We start from the raw sequence: 20,092 nt of genomic DNA, 5'->3' as shown, positions 1-20,092 counted from the left end.
GAGCAGAACGATATGCGGAGGTTTTATGAGTCTGTCAATGGCGTGCGGAGAAAGACAGCGCCATCTCCCGTCATGTACAACGACCAACAAGGGAATTTGCTGACAGATAAAACCGAAGTGACTGCCAGGTGGAAGCAACACTTCGAGACTTTGTTGAATGGAGGAAGTGACGGTGCATCGGTGAACAGAATAAATATTAGCGACGATGGACAAGCTGTGGAGTCACCTACACTAGATGAGGTTAAAAAAGCTGTTAAAGAACTGATAAATAATAAGGCGGCGGGGAAGGACTAGCTCCCGGCTGAACTTCTCAAACATGGCAGTGAGCAGCTTTATGAAGTTCTGCACCATATTATGTCGAAAATATGGGAAGCCGAGGCAATGCCTGCCAGCTGGTTGGACGGCCTCATTTGCCCTCTCTTTAAGAAAAGGCACATACTGGAGTGCGCCAATTACCAAGGAATAACCCTCCTTAATTCAGCGTACAAAATTATGTCCCGTATTCTGTTCAACAGATTGAGACCGTTTGAAGAGTCCTTCGTCGGCGAATACCAAGCAGGTTTTCGTGAGGGCCGATCAACGACGGATCAAATGTTTACCCTGAGACAAATCCTTGATAAATTCCGGGAGTGCAACTTGCAGACACATCATTTTTTTTATTGATTTCAAGGCGGCGTACGATTCGGTGAAACGGAATGAATTATGGCAAATTATGCTTGAACATGGATACGGCTGATTCGTATAACGTTGGACGGATCGAAATCAAGTGTAAGGGTTGCGGATGAAATATCGACGTCATTTGTTACCTTAGATGGATTAAAGCAGGGTGATGCACTCTCGAATCTACTGTTCAATATAGCGCTCGAGGGAGCGATAAGGAGAGCTGGTATGCAAAGAAGCGGTACCATTATCACAAAATCGCATATGCTCCTGGGATTTGCGGACGATATCGATATCATCGGAATTGATCGCCGTGCCGTGGAAGAGGCATTTGTGCCTTTTAAGAGGGAGACAGCGAGGATTGGACTCACGATCAATACCAGCAAAACGAAGTACATGGTCGCTGGCAATCAACGTGGGTTCATTAGCGGTGGTGGTAGCGAAATGGTGCTGGATGGTGAAAAATTTGAATTAGTAGAAGAATTTGTGTATCTTGGAACATTAGTGACGTGCGATAATAATGTTACCCGCGAGGTGAAAAGGCGTATTGCAGCTGCAAATAGGGCTCATTACGGACTTCGTAACCAGCTTAAGTCCCGTAGTCTGCAAACGAAAACAAAACTCGCGCGATATACTACTCTGATTCTTCCGGTGGCTTTATACGGCCATGAAACATGGACGGTAAAGTAGGCTGATCGGAGAGCTTTCGTAGTGTTTGAGCGTAAGGTGCTGCGGACAATACTCGGCGGTAAACAGGAGAACGGTATCTGGCGGTGTAGCATGAACCACGAATTGTACCAGGTGTATAAAGGGCTGGATATTATTAGGCTTTTACAAAACGGCAGACTACGGTGGGCTGGTCACGTTGTTCGTATGCCGGAAGAAGGTCAAGCGAAGATAATATTTGATTGAAGAGGACCTGAGGGCGCTCAATGTTCAGGGCGACTGGAAGCGATTGGCCCAGGATCGAGTCCAGTGGAGAAGATACTCCATTCGGCGTAGGTTCATTGAAGAGCTGCAGCCCATCAAGTATCAAGTAAGTATTGCTCAGTGAACCATATGATGTTTTGGAAATAGCTGATTCAAACTACTACAAAAAGCCAAACGCTGCCCTAAAGACCCCTTGGCACTGTATGTGTAGTACTCTGTACTTTAACACAATATTGATAACAATATCTTGGCAATGGCTCAGAAGCAATCGTGATCAGTTAAGTACTTTCCTTGATATTATGGGGGCTTGTGAAATCGCGTCAAATGACTTTAGCTACACGTTGCGCTTCCACGAGCAGTGTATAATTATTATCATTGAAGTTGTTCTTTAGATTGTGATTGGGAACTCATGCGGGTACCTTCTATGCAATTAAAAAATGATGTCACCATCGTCATTTATTTCATATCATATTTCAACGATTTTCATCTTAGAAGATGAACACAGATTTTTTTAGTTTACAAGTTAATTGCCTCAGATTTATTTTATATCAATTAAAAGTGTTTGTGTTACTGTAATCACAAGCCTGGCTTAACTCATGGCCTTCACAGCCACTTGAATAATAAAGAAGTGCTACACACTATATGCTGCGTATCGCACAAGTAACTTCCCAACCTGACGATTTGGAGTACCACCGAAGACATTTACAACAGTCAAGCCGTCATCTCTTAGTCCTCACTTTACATACAGTGTCAGACAGACCCGCCAACAGACCGAGGCCAACTATCAAAGACATGACAGTTTTTTTTTTCGAGCTCTGTCTGGTCCTCTGCGCTAGATATCGTACAGTGCCAGCAGTCCGTGTTGTTGCTTTCACTTACTTGATGTGCATAGCTTGACGCTTCCATGTGCGTTGGCTGTCGTTTGGCCAAACGGTGCGCGACGGCATCGCCACCCAGACGAGATAGGAACAAGAGAAGAAAAAAACACGACGACCAAAATCTAAAATGCAGCTCAAACTGCCGTGAACAAGCGTTGAAAATCTCAAATTACCTGATAAGTGGAGGGTATACCCGGTTATAGGGCCCTCTCCGTAGCACGGCCGTTGAGAGAGATTTGAACGTTTGTCACGTTGTTGTATTGAATTTCAAGTGGAATTATTTTGCACTTTGTCAATTGTGCTTACGATAGGGAAGAGATAATTTCCACTATGGCTGAATGTCACGTTCAAAAGGCATAACCAGCGAGTAGCAGCATCTAACTGAATCTTATTGCTCATGAAAAGCAAGGGCACTGTTGAGAACATTTTTTGATAAGATTAGGTCTTTCCAGTCTGTTAAAAAATAATGATGTGTGTTTTCTCATGTATCTTCGTTTAATGAGGTAAGTCATTTCATAAAATCTATACCATATTCGAATATTGGAGTTTCACAAGTATTATGGTATAAAAGACAATTTTGATAGTCTGTATGTATTATTGGTTTTGCTATATCAGCACTAAATGTTGGGTTCGCCACACATTTTAAGACTGTACCTACCCTCATAACACAATCATTGTGATCTGCATTTTGATTCTTGGTTATTCATCATCAACCTGACCCAGACAAAAATATCGACCTAGAATTATTGTCTTCTGAGATGCCATACCTATGTACATCATCAGAGCTCGCATTTGTATTATGTGCTATATATAGCCGACAGATGGAAAGACAGAAGAGCGTTGACTGAGTTCTTGCAAAAAGCACCTCTTGGAATTTCGCTACCGCAAATACACCGAGCCGAAAGAGGCAGGAAGAACAAGCTCGCGAGAATGTTTACATTCGACGAGCGAAATCTAAAAATAACATCAATCCGTCAGTCATAATCCCACCCACAATTCCGAGCTCTCCGATCATTGTAATGAACCAGAGCTATTCACAACTCACGTCCTATCGCCCATTGATAGTTTCCATCCATCCTAATCTCGCTGTCCAGTTTGTTGTTTTTCATTTTCTTACTACTTTCACATCCCGCGCGTAGGTAGGACCATAAAGGGGAAACCTTGGATCTCAGCTCAGTATTATTGACTCAGTACCGCCACAGACAAACCGACATAACATTGGTGAAATTTTCATCGTTTACTGGTCAATTTAAATAATCATTGTTGGCGCTCGCATCGGATTTGTTCGAGTTTGACGTTTGCTCACTACCGCCATCTGGTTCGTGATTCGTCTAACACAGTGAAAACAACAGATGTCGTTAGTGTTCGTTCGTCGATGAATTTGATGAGTTAATGTTAAAAGTGTTATGTCCGTTTATCTGTGGTACCGCCATAAAGACGTCATGGGAACCTCACCGAACAGCGAACGGCTTCGAACACACAGCTTCATCATGTTCTGTGGTCCGGTCCCCGGGTGGCGATAGTGCAGCAACGAAGCAAATGGAGAAGAGTCAAAATTTGCACGCTTGACTTAATGCATGCGGTTGTGGGTTAATGTGTCCATACTTTACTTCTGGGAAACATCAAATAAGTGATGCATATGCAAATCAATTGGGAGCATTTTTGAGGTGCCGATACGGTTGAATGGATTTCGAACGTACCGTGGAGGAGACTGGGAGAGGAGACACAGTTTGAGTGGTGTGTTTGAATATCATTACAAACATATTTTGTACCCTAAGCAGTTTCCCACAGTGTCAACACAACCTTAAATATCGCCGTGCCAAACTAGAAAGGCTTGATTTTTGGTGTCTCCTTCCATCTCTGATTTAGATCATAGGTATCTTAAGGCTAAAAATGACTTGTCTGGGATTCTCCAAGCTCTGATCATCCTTTTGAGATTGAACATTGTTTTTGAGATCTGTATACTCTAATTGTAGTTATCTACTTTTTTGTGAATTATTTTTTTGACGTAAACGTCTAAGGGGAATACTCGGATACAGAGTGTAAAATGAAAATTTCAAAATTGGAGACCGTCACGAAATCATGTAAGATTTGCAACGTTAATAAGTCCTTTATCTTTCAATGGATTTCAAAGATTTATATATCAACCGATTCATAAACTCTCCACCAGTTTACCAGTAGTATTGAAACTTTTGATTATCAACGCCAAACTATTGAAAATTTTAGTTCTTTCATACATTATGCATCCCCTATACAGCGCGTTCCAATCCTTGGTAATTGCCTACTTTTAGGGTATTATCAATTATTGAACTGGGGTGCATGAATGGAGTGGCCCAGCTGCTAGACAGTGGGGTCCCTACTCCCTCACAGAGTGGGAGATGCTGCTAAAGGTGGGTAGTAGTGTCGGTGGGATGGTCCCTTATCTTCTATATAGAGCGGAATAATTAGTTCAGTGTACTACAGGTTGGTTTTACGCAGTTGACGTCGAGCGGTCGTGTCCTGTATACAACCCCAATTTTTTTTGAATAAATGTGCTCGTTGTATATCGACCTTATTAACATTGTAAGTCACGTGGGTGGAAGCATAATCCACATCAGCATTAGAGATGACGATTTTTAAACCATGACCATTTTCGACCGGTGCGCAGCAGCATTTATTATCACGAACCGCCGATCAATTTTAGGCGCGCAGATGAATTTCTCACCATGGCGTATGAGCATCCTTTAATTTGTTTGTCTATTTTTAGAAATCTTATTTTATGTATCACTGATTACAGACACCTTTATGTGATGAGAATTCTCTTAATTTTTCACCGTATCAATTTCGCATTGTGCAAGCCAAGGAGAAGTTTGTTAGAGAAAACAGGCTAGATTTATGAGAAAATGCGTCTCTCCCCGGGAAGAAAAGCACCATTCAAGTATTCACCATACAAAATAGCTAGAAATAATAACACCTTCAATCAGGTAATTCTGCTGGTATTTTTTTTCCATTATTTATTATATAGGCACTGCTATAACTGCTACTGTGCCGATATCTACTGTGGTATTTTGCTGTAAAGAATCCACACAGAATCTATTTTTATTAAGATTTTCCATTACTCATTTATTGTTGTCGTTGCCAGTCCATCTCACCGTGAGTCCATTGTGTCCGTTTGTCCATGGCGTGTATCCAATGATCGTTGCATTGTTCGGTTGCCATTTATCCGGGTAACGTTGGAGGAATGCATCCGAGAAAAACAAGTTGTCAGTCGTCATCAGGCAGCCGTGAAGCTAAGGCGCGTACCCCAAAACGCCAAAGTATGGTCTGCAGATCCTGCGACTGACGAGGGTTTGGTGGAGGGGCTGGGAATCGAACACATGACCATCCGCTTGTAAGGCGAACGTGTAGCCAACTAGGCTACGGGACCCCCCTACTGCTGGTATTATTTAGGGAAAATTCTTCCCCCAGGAAATCTGGCCATTTTTTCTTCTAGAAATCTTGTTATTTCAAACACTGGAAATCTGGGAAACTCTACCACCAGCTATTTTTCTGGAACAATTTGGGGAACTACTCTCTCGAGAATTCTGAAGAATCCATTCTCCAAGAATACCTCTTTCAAGAATTTTGGGTATTAGAATGCTATTTGTTTTAATTCTAAGGACATCCTCCCCCAGAAACTCTGGAGCATTCCTTCTTCAGGAATTATGAAAAACTCATACACTGAGGTCGCTTTTTTCTATATCCGCCTAAATTTCTCGGTCCACAACTTTTAAACCTAACCTGATGTTCTTCATTTTTTTCGTGATTTTTTTTCGTGGGTCAACGCAATGTTATGAAATTCAAAGGCCTGAAATAACCAAAAACAAACCACGTAAGAAGCGACCACAGTGTACTTCAAGAATTCAAGGTTATTCTTTCTCTAGGAAACCCGTCCCAGGAGTTCTAAGGATTTTCCCTTTCAGAAATTATAGGAAGTTTTGCTCATGAATGGGCTTGGTGATAATATGGCTACCGCTTTTGCTCCATACGCAGGAGGTCTTGGGTTCAATCCAAGGCCCGTTCCGTTCCTCCTACTCTTTGTATTTCTCGTACATTTGTCATTTTCTAGCAATAAATAGAACTGGAAATAGATTCAATTTACTCCTATGCTGCATATTCCAACTGACATTCTATGAATGATTTATTTTTAATTTTCAAAAAAGTTATTAAAAAGGTATTCGAATTTCTGCTCCAAGAATTCTGGGTTTTTCCATGGCCATCTCCAGGAATTCTGCAAGATTCCTTCCCAGATTTGTTTTTATCGCTGGGTGAAGTTCATCACTTATCCTAATAAGTTCTTAGGACTTACCCTTTCAGGAAATATGAAGGATAATTCCTTTAAGAATTCTAGTGAACCTCAGTCTTCACCCCTCCTCCTTTCAGGTTCAATGTCCGTTATGCCAAATGACCCTCACTTTTGACGCTGTTCACAATTATGCCAAATGTCAGTTATGCTAAATGGCCTTTATGTCAAATGAACTTATGCCAAATGACCCGCACCCCCTGGAGAATACTTGTAGCAATTCTCGAAGAAATTTTTGGAGGAGTTCTGCAGTATTCCTGGAACAATTGAAAACTCTTGTCAAATATTGTATCTCGTATTATTGTCTCAATCGATTCTTTGGCTTATTTAAGGTCAACTTGCTCGAAGAACTCATATTTTTAAAGCCTCTAAGTATTTAAAAAAAATCAAAAACAAAAACCGAAAAAATGCTGCACGTGTGAACCGGTCTGAAAAATTCACACGATGTTCGTCACGATGGTAAATGTTAGGCCAATCTTAAAAACAACATTTAAAAACAGCACTTTTGGTTTTAAATTTTAGAAATTCTTAGAGGTGTAAAAAAATGTGTTCTTTGGAAAAGTTGTCCTTAAATAAAATAAAGATTCGATAGAGCGAATTAAAATTTTGACGGGAAAGGTCAGTTATCAAAAAAGTTATTCAATATTCTGGAAGCAATGCTTTAAAGATTCTGGAATTAACCGAAATTTTTGGATTCTGCAGAATTTCTAGAAACATTCTACAGAATTCCCATAGTTATTCTTCTTTCCAAATTCATGAAGGATATCCTGATAATTTAATGGGCTCTACTGGATAGTTTTCTGGAACAATCAAATTAAAACCAAAATTTGCGAGGCAACAATTTGGGAGAGTCGAAATGTTGGGCGTATTACGATCTCATTGGAACTGAGTCACATTTAAAAGCAATAATTATTTGAACAAACATCAAAAGTTCTTTCTAATGTCGAATTCGTTTTAAAAAAGTTCCAACCTAGGTTGGAACCAGTTCCAACCTAACTGCTGTCAAAACGTTTTTTTATTCACCCAGGTTGGAACTAGGTTCGCACTAGTTCCAACCTCAAAGCTGTCGGGTTCGCACTGTGTTGTTTCACAGTTTCGTTCACCAATACAACTGCACTTCAACTGTCAAAACCATATGGGAGGAATAAACAAACCGAAGGGAAATACAAACCAGAGCAAAAACGATACTATTTATGCATTTAATAAAGAATGCGCATCGAATTACGTTTTATGGTAATTTTTTATTCCCTATGATATTTGTTTACATTTGATTTATATTTAAATTCCCTTTGTTTTAAACGGAAATATTATGGACCTTCGATAATTCATTTGCAATTTGATCGAAAATGCTCCCATTAATTATTTATTTAAGTAGTGCTTCAAAAAAATCATACGGAAATTCTTCAAAGAATTTTAATAATTCTTCCAAGTATTCCTCCTTGAAGTCTTGTATGCATTGCATTGCGAATTCTTCCAGGAATGCATTAGAGCAATATTTCAGGCATTACTTCATATTTTTTTTCCAGAAACTCATCTGGAAATTCCTCCAAGGATTCCTACGAAATTTCTTCTGAGAGTTTCTCTGGAAGTTCCTCCAGAAATTCCTTTGAAAGTTCCTCCATAAATTCCTCCGGAAGTCCCTCAAAAGATTTCTCCGGAAATACCTACAGAAATTCCACCTGGAGTTCCTCCAGGAATTCCTCCAGAAGTTCCTCCAAGAATTCCTCCGGAAGTTTCTCCAGGAGTTCATCCGGATATTCCTTCAGAAATTCCTCCGGAAGTTCCTCCAGGAATTCCTCCGGAAGTTCCTCCAGGAATTCTTCCAGAAGAACCTCCAGGAATTTCGGAAGGAACCACAGGAGGAATTCTTGGAGGAACAGCCAGAGGAATTCCTGGAGGAACTTCCGGATAAATTTCTGGAGGAACTTCCAGAGATTTCTGGAGGAATTTCCGGACGAGTTCTTGGAGGAACTTCTGGGCGAATTCCTGGAGGAACTTCCGGACGAATTTCTGGAGGAACTTCCGGATGAATTTCTAGAGGAACTTCCGGACGAATTTGTGGAGGAACTTCCGGAGAAATTTCTGAAGGAATTTCCGGACGAGTTCCTGGAGGAACTTCTGGACGTATTCCTGGAAGAACTTCCGGACGAATTTCTGGAGGAACTTCCGGATGAATTTCTGGAGAAACTTCCGGAGGAATTTCTGAAGGAACTTTCGGAAGAATTCCTGGAAGAACCACCGGAGGAATTCCTGGAAGAATAACCGGAGGAATTCCTAGAGGAACAACCGGAGGAATTCCTAGAGGAACTTCCGGAGAAATTCCTAGAAAAACTTTCGGAGAAATTCCTGGAGGAAGTTCTAGCGGAATTTCTGGAGGAACATCCGGAGGAATTTCTGGAGGAACTTCTGGAGGAATCTTTTGAGGAACACCCGGAAGAATTTCTGAAGGAGCTTCCAGAGGATTTTATGGAGGAACTTCCGGAGGAATTTCTGGAGGAACTTTCGGAGGAATTCCTGGAAGAATCACTTCCGGAGGAATTCCTGGAGGAACTTCCTGAGAAATTCCTGGAGGGAGTTCTATAGGAATTCCTGGAGGAAATTCTGGGTGAACTTCCGGAGGAATTTTTGACGGTATTACTGGAGGAATTCCTGAAGGAATTTAAGTAAGATTTCGTGAATAAATTTTCAAAAGCTTTATTGAAGTAACTTCCGGAAGAATTTTTGAAGGATTTGTGGGAGAATTTCTTGAAGAAATGCCTGAAGGAATGTTCCAAGTATTTTCTGAAGGAAGTTCCGAAGGAATTTTTGAAGGAACTGCGGAACTTTCCTAGCGAACTCCCGAGCTCCAAACGTAACTTCAGGAAGAAGAGGAACTTCTGAATGGATTTCTGAAATAACTTCCGGAGCAATTCCTGAAGAATTTTGTAAGGAATTTGAGTAAGATTTCGTGAATGAATTTTCAAATGCTTTATTGAAGGAACTTCCGGAAGAATTTTTGAAGGTTTTTTGGGAGAATTTCCTGAAGAAATGCCTGAAGGAATGTTCCAAGTATTTTCTGAAGGAAGTTCCGAAGGAATTTTTGAAGGAACTGCGAAACTTTCCTAGCGAACTCCCGAGCTCCAAACGTAACTTCAGGAAGAAGAGGAACTTCTGAATGGATTTCTGAAATAACTTCCGGAGCAATTCCTGAAGAATTTTCCTAAGGAATACCTGACGAAACTTCCGAAGAAACGTTCGGGAGAATTCCTGAATAAAAAAAATAGAGTAAATGCCGCAAGAACTTGCGGAAGAATTCCAAAAGGAAACTTCGAGCAAAAGCCTGAATGAACTAGTGGAGGAATTCCTGAAGAAGCAGAAAGGAATAGAGAATCCGGGGTAGATATATTCATTTCGTAATTCGCGAAAATCAGAGCGCGTACTTGATCGTTTTTATCATGATCTGATTCGTTGTGGCCCACAAACTGCCAGTGCACTGGTAAAGTTTGGTATGATGATCATATGTTTCGAATCAAAACAAACACGATGCCACGCACACCACCACAACTTTATTCAGGGTTGGCCCTGACCTAGGTTTAAAAACGAATTCGACATAAAACGCACACTTGTTGTTGTTTATTTAATCTTTACCGCCTTGGGCGGCCTTCGATATAAATGAAAAGCAATTATAGTATTGTATACTTATCTGGTAAATGGCTACGTTGTTCTGAGTTTGGGTCTTCTTCTGAATAGAGTTTAAATGTTTTCTTCCACGCACACTTTCTCGTCACACTACAGAGTTAAAAATGACTGTGTACACAATGTGAGGTGGCTATTGACTGAAATTTAAACCCTGGTTTTGTTTTAGATAAGGGAACCTCCCCGCAAAGAAAAAAAATATTCTAGAATTTTCTCTACTCCACGACAGGCTACTGACTGATTTTCTGAGATCCGAATAAAGCCGTAAATATTGTGGATTTACTTGACCAATGAATTCGAAGGTCGGTTCACTTGCCTATTTCAAACGTTCCCTTCTCCAGCAAGGTTTGCCAAACTCAATAAATGTTTGGTAGATTACCTTGTTTTTTGTTCCTTGTCTAGAAAAACAGATGTCAAACATCGGAAAAAGAAAGAGAAGTCCGAGGGAAACAGCAAAAACCACGAGGCAGACTTGTCAGTTTTGACAGATTTTACTATGAAGACGGGTGTGAAGGTGAAAACGGCGATTTCAACGACCGTTCAAGGAGCGACTATTTCGAACGGTCGGGTCTAATAGGGAAATCACGTACAATATCATTCTCGTAGTTAGTCAGCCACTAGTTTCGATGCCAGATCCAACATTTTTTTAAGTGACAGCAAATGTACGCAAAACTGAATTAAATTCTGCCTTTCCAATTCCACAACCCTTTTCCGGACAAATTTTGAACATAGATACATCAGTAGATGGAACGCAATCGTCATTATTCTCAAGTTAGTCCACATAATATATGCAGGAAGTGATTTAATATATGTAATGAATCTTACTTCAGGGGAGAACGATCACGCGATCTGCCGAAATATTGTGTTCTGCATTGCGCGGCCGGTAATGAAGTTTTTTTTTGTGTCTTTATTAAGGAGACTTTCAGCCCGAGGCTGGCTCGTCTCCGAAGGGTAATAAAGTTAATCAGTTCAGTGCATGTTTTTTCGGAGTAGCCATCGAGCAAGCGTTGTACAGTGCGTGTTTTACTCGTCGCGAAGTAGTTAAGATATCGAATAAGTCTTCGGGAAAATATGTAACACACGTGTTGCTTTTCCGTTTTTGTATTATCATGAATATGGCGTCGTTCAAAAGAAGTAATTAGTTGCTTACCAAGGCGATTTCCAATATATTTCCTTCCCAACTAACATACTATTCCTTTCCAGTGCGCTCATGGAGATGCAGAGGATTCCTCGGTCTCTTGTAGCAATGAGTGTCGAAATAATTTCCCTCCCCTTATCCTAATTGACTGTGAGGACGTAGCCGGCATCGTTATTGGTTTTGAATTAAAGAAACTCCGAAGCATGTACACTATACATGTACTTTCCCGAGAAAACTATTCAATTGGTGAGCTGTGCATTATTTGTTGTTTCTCGGCCAATCCCGACTACCAACTATGATGGGTACAGTCAATCAAGGTAAGCTAGTGTATGAAGCTGTGGGACAATCCCAAGTAATGCCAATAAACATCATTTGCTGGCAAAGTAGGTCATGCCAGACCTTCCTATTATTAAAAGAGATCCTGAAGAATTACCACTCTTCTGTAGTTCCTACATAAACTCGAAAATTTGGCCAAGCCTAAGAGAGCATTATAGGGCAAGGTATTCGAAGCTATCGAGAGCCGGTTGCTTCTTCCAGCGTTTGTTTCTGAATTGATCATTCAGACACTGCTCAACTAGATTCATGAAGTACTGAATATATCATATATATTGATATATTGAATACGCTGATATCGTTTGGTATGATCGTTTCGAGATCACCACCTGAGACTATAGAGTTCATTAGATGTGTAAGGAATTCAAAAAAGCCAGGCAAAATAAAACTCGATTATTGAACTATCGTCGACTATTGAATTATAGACTATTGCAGGGACAACTCCACTAGCATCCGTACTCTGCGGATATCGTGAGCGATCAGTAGCAGTATGTGGTGACTTGTAACAAATGTTCCACCAATTTAGAATACGTCAAGAAGATACACAAAGTCAGCGGATTCCCTATCGATAACAATCCTTGCTGCCACTTAAGACATTTGAAATGGACGTTGGCGCCACCTGTTCTCCCTGCCAGGCCCAAGATATTGGAAATCTTAATGCGAAAGAACATAAAACAGGGTTTTCGGAGGCAGTTAACGCTTTCTTCAAGAAACATTATGCTCCGTCAATGGAGCTGCACGCAGACGCAAATCAAGAAGCTTACGTAGCTTATCAGCTTACGCAGTATATACCGGAGTCATAATCTAACGGGTGTTTCCAGAGCAAAAGTAACGCCGCTGAAGGCCTTATCAGTACCATGACGAACTGGATTAGTGTTATTTTAGGAACAAGACTGTCAAAATCTATGATGAAGCGCCACACATTGCCGATCAGTCGAAGGGTGTTGTGGAACGAATAACAACAACACTGGCTTGAATCCAATAACAGCATTATCGTTGTCAAAACTCCTTGCCTTCCGTGCTGGAGGAATCCTAAGCAAGACCGAAGTCAATGTCCCCATAAGAAACGCCTGACAAAAGAACTTCCCGTTGGTTACGTGGTTCCAGTTTTCTATATCTGTCAGAAGCTGAATAGCCGACAAAAACTCTGATGTGACTATGGAGGTTATCGAAGAAGCACGAAAAGAGCAACTGCTTATGTTTATCGCTACCACAACCAGTGGATGGCATATTTTAATACAATTCTGCATAAGAACCTTGCGAAAACTGTCTGATAATTTGGCATATACAATTTTGGAAGACTCTAATACAACCATTCTATTGAAATCTTAAAGTTTTGTATAATTTCAATACAGTATCTGTATAAAAATTGTGAGATTTGTTTTTGGGTAGGTATGTAGTTTTTTTTATATAGAGACTTCAATTCCGAGACTTGCACTTGCATTTGGGGACCTGTTATCGTATGAGCAGCATAAGCTTGAAAGAGCTGAGAACAGCTTAAGGCAAACCATTAGGTGGCAGTTTATTCAAATGAAGTGGCGACGCTCAAGTAAACTTAAAAATAAAAAGACCCATCGAAAAAATCAGCCCAGCCTATACTGCCGCTAACCGCAAGTCGAGCACATCTGTATATGGAGGCCCATAGACAGATGTGCTCGACTTGCGGTTAGCGGCAGTATAAGTTGTCACCATTTCTGGATTAGTGTTTGGCACAGTTCCATATGTTGTGACTTGAAAATCCCAATCATATTGCCACGCAAGCACTACATCTACCAAGTTGATCAATAATTGGTATGATCGCAGATATCTATACGTGCAAAACGAAGTTCGACAGCATTTTTGACGTCTCCTGCCTCCGTAGTGTTTAAGGCATGTTGTTAAGGAATGTCAGATTTGCAAAATTCCCGAAGTAACACCCAGGCGACTCCGGTAGGGAAGCCATCCTTAGTCGCCTACCGGAGTCGCCTGTAGGGGCCACGTCCTGGCCGTTCTTTTATGTTCGACTTGCTTATTTTGCTCCCATCCAGGTTCGTGTTAGGCGTACTATAGTCAAACGCTCTATTCATAAGCCTTATCCTGAGAGCCATACATTTGGAAGTGGCTCATTCCCTGTCAATGAAATCATGTAAGATGCCTGTTCGTCGATTTGTGGCTCGTCGTCACCCATTGAGATCCACTCAAATCATGGCACTAATTTTCGAAGGGCTAGTCAAGAGCTCCGCAATGAGATCGACAATCTAGACAAGAAACTGACAGAAGTCTTTACCAATTCGAACACCAGGTGGATCTTCAATCCACCGCCTGCTCCACACTTCGGCAATGCCTGGGAGCGACTGGTGAGACCAGTTTCGGGAAAAGAATGACATTTAAATGTGCATTAACACTAATGTAATTCTGTAAATGTATTATGCAACGTACACACCAGTCAAGCAGTTTGACGAACATTGACTCCACCCCCAAGAAAACGCTTCGGTTGCTGCTTTGTTTGAACGTGTGTGAAGTTGTTCGAACAACAATTTGACAGTTGGCGGCTCGGTTGGAAAAAATTAAAACGGTTTGATTTTGGTTTGAGTTGCCGGGGGTGGAGTCAAGGTTCGCCGAACATGTATGAGCATTTGTAGTGAAGTTGCACAAACCCCCATATATTTTTTGATGGTTGGTGCTCAAGTTGGCGCTTCGGTCGTTCGTGTGTGATATTGTTGGTCGAATAAATTGATTGTTCGTGTCGCTGTTGATAAAACTTGATGGATGTTTGAATAAACGAAAGGTGGAGTCAATGTTGGTCAAACTGCTTGACCGTGTGTACGTTCCATTACCTGCTATTGAAATGCTTTGGCTAAACTTCTGAATACTTTTTTTTCTAATTCGACCTCATGCTTTGTAATGCAGCGTACACAACAGTCAAGCGGTTTGACGAACATTGACTCCGCCCCCAAGAAAATGCTTCGGTTGCTGCTTTGTTTGAACGTGTGCGAAGTTGTTCGAACAACCATTTGACAGTTGGCGGAAAAAATTAAAATGGTTTGATTTTGGTTTGAGTTGTCGGGGGTGGAGTCAAGGTTCGCCGAACATGTTTGAGCATTTGTAGTGAAGTTGCACAAACCCCTATATATTTGTTGATGGTTGGTGCTCAAGTTGGCGCTTCGGTCGTTCGTGTGTGATATTGTTGGTCGAATAAATTGATTGTTCATGCCGCTGTTGGTAAAACTTGATGGATGTTTGAACAAACGAGAGGTGGAGTCAATGTTGGTCAAACTGCTTGACCGTGTGTACGTTCCACAACAATAAGAGCATATAAAAGATACTTCAAGACAAAATTTTCAAAACGACTTATCTGCTTTTGTAAACAAAGATTCAAACGACGATTTGACGAATCTGAGAGCTCTCCCACGCAAACCAACACCATCAACAGGTAGCGGAAACCTTCACCTACCTATTGGTGGTGTTGGTTTGCATGGGAGAGCTATCAGATTCGTCAAATCGTCGTTTGAATCTTTGTTTACAAAAGCAGATAAGTCGTTTTGAAAATTTTGTCTTGACTTCGTCTCTCCGTACATTTTGCGTGTTTCAATAGTAGGTATATCCGTGAATTTGTTATATTTTCCGGGTTTCCGATAGTGCTCTGCTCATTCAGGTTGGAGCAGGGAGCCTTCACTCATGGTGGACATAATCGGTGGAAATAGAGATGTCGCAAATTAATCGATTACTTCGATTAATCGATTCATCGTTGTGATAATCGATTAATTTTGAATCGATTATTACCCAACGATTAATCGATTCAATAATCGAGATGAATCGTGAGTAATCGATTAGTTACTAATCGATTAATCAGAATTTTACGACATCATAAGGATGTAGAAAATCAATTGATTATTTCGATTAATCAATTCATCGTTGTGATAATCGATTAATTTTGAATCGATTACTATACAATGATTAATCGATTCAATAATCGACAAGAATCAAGAGTAATCGATTAGTAACTAATCGATTAATCGGGATTTTACGACATCTCTAGGTGGAAATGGGAGTGCTGCAAGAATTGCTTGTTGTGCATTTCGAGAATTTCGTGCAAGCGTATTAGAAAAGATGGTGGTGTGGGAAGTGATTAAGAATCCTAAACCGGACGAAAATGACCAGTGTGTACAAGATGGTCGCAGAGTCCGAGCGCCGATCTCATTATTCGTTAAGGATTGCCAGTTAGGCTTTGTCAAAAATGCAATGTTAGCTTATGAGATGTGGCTCAACAAAGGAGGAACCGTCAAGAAGCACATTGAATAAATGGAGTGCTTATACGAACACTTGGAAGAAGCTGGTGAAGAGTTCATTGAGCAGCTGCGGATTATAATGATGCTCAGAAGCGTACCGCCGACGTAAAATAGCGCTGCAACCCCCTGGAGAATCTAATCCGGATGGGCTGACGATCCATCTGTTGTTGGGATGTTTGTAGGTATTAAAAAAACATGATCTGTAACTAGTCTTTAACGAAGATAAACAAATTGATTGATATTTCATTGGCATTTATCGGTGAGACGAACTACCTAAGCTCAAAGTGGAAGGGACTAGTTTTACAAAGTACGAAGAATCGAAAGTTATCACAAACAAGTATGAAATCAAATCATATAGAAGTTGAAAAGTAAGCAGAGGGTTATTGAAGAACAACATGACATTGAATTCGCTGCAATTTTGCTCAACTTCCACCCATGAACGGCTTGGCTGATAGCGTAGAAACTATCATACCAAGACAGTGTCCCGCGGAGATGAAATCTCTTAAACAAGATCATCGAAATGGTTGATCAAGAGGTCATGTCTTGTCCATGATCCCACGCAAAGGTGGCCGTATCCATCGGACCACGATCCAAGACGTCAGGAAAATATGAAGTCCCTCGGCGTTCCAGCCCTGGAGATAAGCTACCGAATGGTCATCATGGCTCCTATAATTTTAGTCATTTATATTCTTCGTAAGTTTTTTTTTTCTAATATAAATTTCACCGTCTCTTTTTGTATGAATTTTGTTTCTTGTGAAGTGTCTGTCAAGGTTTTCGTAAGCCTCTACTGCAAAAATAATGTGTACAGTCCATGTTTTTGATGATAATAAGAGATCACATATTTTCTTTACTTTCAAAGATGTTTCATGGATGGCGATGGATTTTTATGTTGTGGAGTTTCGACTGAATTTTGTTTAATACGTATTGTTTTATTGGCTTAGCAGTCTTATTATTGTATCAAACGAATCATTTGAAATAACTTGGGAAACAACAGTCATACAATAGACGACACTAAAAACAGTGTCCTACTTGCCTACTTCGGTGGAACAGCTCGCAACGGGTCGGGTACTCGTGTTTCATATTGCCACATGACAATCAATTGAGCGTTGCAAAGCGCAATAAAACCGAACGTAAACTGAAAGTGAATACATACTTGCAAATCTCGGCAACGAATAATATTTTCAGACGACTGCTGTCTGCTGCCAAATGCACCACCTTTCGACCGAAGGGGGGTGGCGTGTGGATTGAGTTAGCGATGGGAGATGTTTTATTTCCTCTGGACTGGACCGCCCGCGTTAGACACAATTTTGTTTATGTTAGTGGCTTCCAGGGAACGTTCCGCTCGCTCTCGACATCCAACGAACGTCTTTTGTAGATCTTTTTTTATTTCTAACAGCAATAAAACGTGTATGGCTCAATGTCCGGAAGCAGTGTTCACACAAAACGGCAACGATGCGACGAATTTAATTTTCTGCTGCTTCCGTCGTTGCTGGTTCGAGTTCGCAATCTTCGATGAGTGTCTCTCCGGTGATACTTAAATCATGCTACTGTTGAATAACGATATGAGCACGATACCAATGACAGTGATAAATTGACGAGACTTGGCAGCCATTTTGCACCGTGTTGTGCTTGGTGGGATTGTAGTTTCCGATCGAAGCATTCGGCTAAATAGCTCTCGATCTATGTAAATAATCGGCTGGTTGTTTAGATGTTGTTTGTTTTGACTCCAGCACACTTCGATCTGGACCTTGTTTTTTTATTTTCCGAATTAGATTCATTCACAGACACACAAAAGTGTAAACCACTTCTAATACGCATTGATGGAATATACAAACATTTAATTCTTGTTTACAACCACTACACATGAAAGGATCGCATTTAACTACTTGTGTATTTTTGAGACGGCTCAAGTGTCGAAAGCGATACCAAAGCACAGAACCATAAAAACACACTAATACATAAGGCTATCCAAAAGCATCCATAAATCACTCAGGACGTTTGCTTTAACTTGGGTACACTTCATTAAAAAACTCTTATTTTCTTCTCCTTCAACATAATTTCCATATTCTGATATTGCAGAAGAATGCCGGTTACGAGACGTTGTTGCTTCCAATTAGAGTTATTTTTTTCCAACGCTGGCTTCACCTCTGTGTTAATCAAACTGGACCTTGTTGGCGGTTTACCACCTTGTTCAGTTTAGCGATTTTTCGAATTTAAATTTATGACATCACCGCTCGATCATCCTACACGAATGTACATTTGGGATGTTCTGTAAATTGTTGAAAACCCGCGTTTACATTATTAGTGAATTCCAAAATCGACGGCACTGACAGTGTTGACCAAAACCAAGCAGGCCACAAAACACAGATGGCCAATTTCGTGATGTGGTGTTCGAAAGCGACGACGGCCGCGTTGTTTGTGAGATGCTCGCCTACTCTGTTCCGGTGTTGTTGAAGCAAATCAGGTTACTCTATAGAGGAACGAAGCGCGATGCACATCGTCTGTCTGGAGGTTGTGCACGTCCCACACGATCCTTTTCCACTGGGCACTAATACACCGATAGGATGCTTTCCTCGGCTTAACATAAGGGCGCTTATATCAGCATTTTTCGGAACAAAGCGCCTCTGAGTTAAAGAAACACTAAACACTGTTCTTGTATATTAAACAAATTTTCACTCAGTCATAATAAAAAAAATGCATCCGGACAATTTTTTTTCAGCTCGACACTTAGCTTCGTTTTCCTCTGTATCTATTTTCCGCCCCCCAAGAGTGCAGAACAATAGTTTTCCCACGTTGCACAATCTTGAACACTACTTACGACGATAACGCGACATGTACAGATAATTACGAATCGACAAACAAGGCAAGCGAAAAAGATGGAACCCACCAAGGTTGCAACTTCTCCTTTGTAGTGCAAAAAAAAACTTCCCGGCAACAAAAAAATCGCGCGCGCGTTTCTGCGTTTCACTTCCGATCGCAATCGACGTCGTCTCGCATCTGAGCGCTGGAGCATTTGTAGAGGCGTAGAGAACCATCCGCCACGCCATGATGCATCAAACAGCGGCAAGGTGCTTGCTTATTTACGCGTCGCCGTCTCTTGCTCAGTAGCGTGGTTCTCAAATTCTCTCTCTCTCTCCCTTAATGCAATGCAAGAGAGTGGCAAAGAGGACAGCACGCTGAGATGAAGCTACACAGTAAAGGACGTAAGAGAAGATTCACATTGCACAGTGGGGTACAGTTGGAAATTGCTAACCCTTATGTTTCCAGTGAGAATTTCGCTTTTTGGAGGAAGCAGACAACGGATCAGTATATTGCCTTTGCCGAACACTTTTTTGCTACGAAAAGTTTCCCGATTGAGGCGGGAATCAAACCCACAATCTGGAGCACAATGTAATTGAATACCTATTGAGACTAAACTAACGGCCACGAAGCCCACAATGTTGCCAACAGGGTACGTGGGTAGCTTTTTCGAATTGTAATGAATGTAGTTTACTATAAGCGGGTAACTGTACCATTTTTTGTCATGTTCCTAATTTGGCCAGTTTCTCGCATAACTCCGGAAATAAAGCAATTTTCAAGGGTTGTATTAGCTCTAACAGAAGATATATCCCTTATCCTTCTTCGCTGTTGAAACTGATCGATATTTTTTTGGAAAATATGCATTTTTTCAGGGTTGGTTAAATTAGGCACTAAGGATAATGACTGTATTTGTTGACTACATGTGCTCTGGGCAACAGAAATTGTTAGAGGAATGGGTATTTCAGTTGCACCGTTGGGTTAAGGTGCTTCTGAACCTTATTAAAGCTGCTGTTACCTCGGATATGATCCACGAAGTTTCGAAACATTGCAACTCCACCTATTCGTTGATGCTGTATACTTGTGTATGCTT

At 40.9% G+C, this 20,092-nt stretch overlaps 1 protein-coding gene across 2 annotated transcripts in view; it reads right to left on the bottom strand.

Moving 5' to 3' along the window:
* LOC134205456 (ras-GEF domain-containing family member 1B-like) overlaps positions 1-20,092 on the bottom strand; it is a 217,105-nt gene that overhangs the window by 135,567 nt on the left and 61,446 nt on the right. Inside the window, exon 1 of one of the 2 annotated variants that reach the window (XM_062680713.1) lies at positions 17,357-19,182. The exons of the other annotated variant lie outside the window; for it this stretch is intronic. The gene's annotated coding sequence lies outside the window, so the exon portion shown is untranslated. Of the gene's footprint in view, positions 1-17,356; positions 19,183-20,092 lie in introns of those variants that run through there. 2 annotated transcript variants of the gene reach the window in all.

Source organism: Armigeres subalbatus, chromosome 1 (genome assembly GCF_024139115.2).
Source record: "Armigeres subalbatus isolate Guangzhou_Male chromosome 1, GZ_Asu_2, whole genome shotgun sequence".
NCBI lineage: Eukaryota > Metazoa > Arthropoda > Insecta > Diptera > Culicidae > Armigeres > Armigeres subalbatus.
This window is presented reverse-complemented; position numbering and strand designations above follow the sequence as displayed.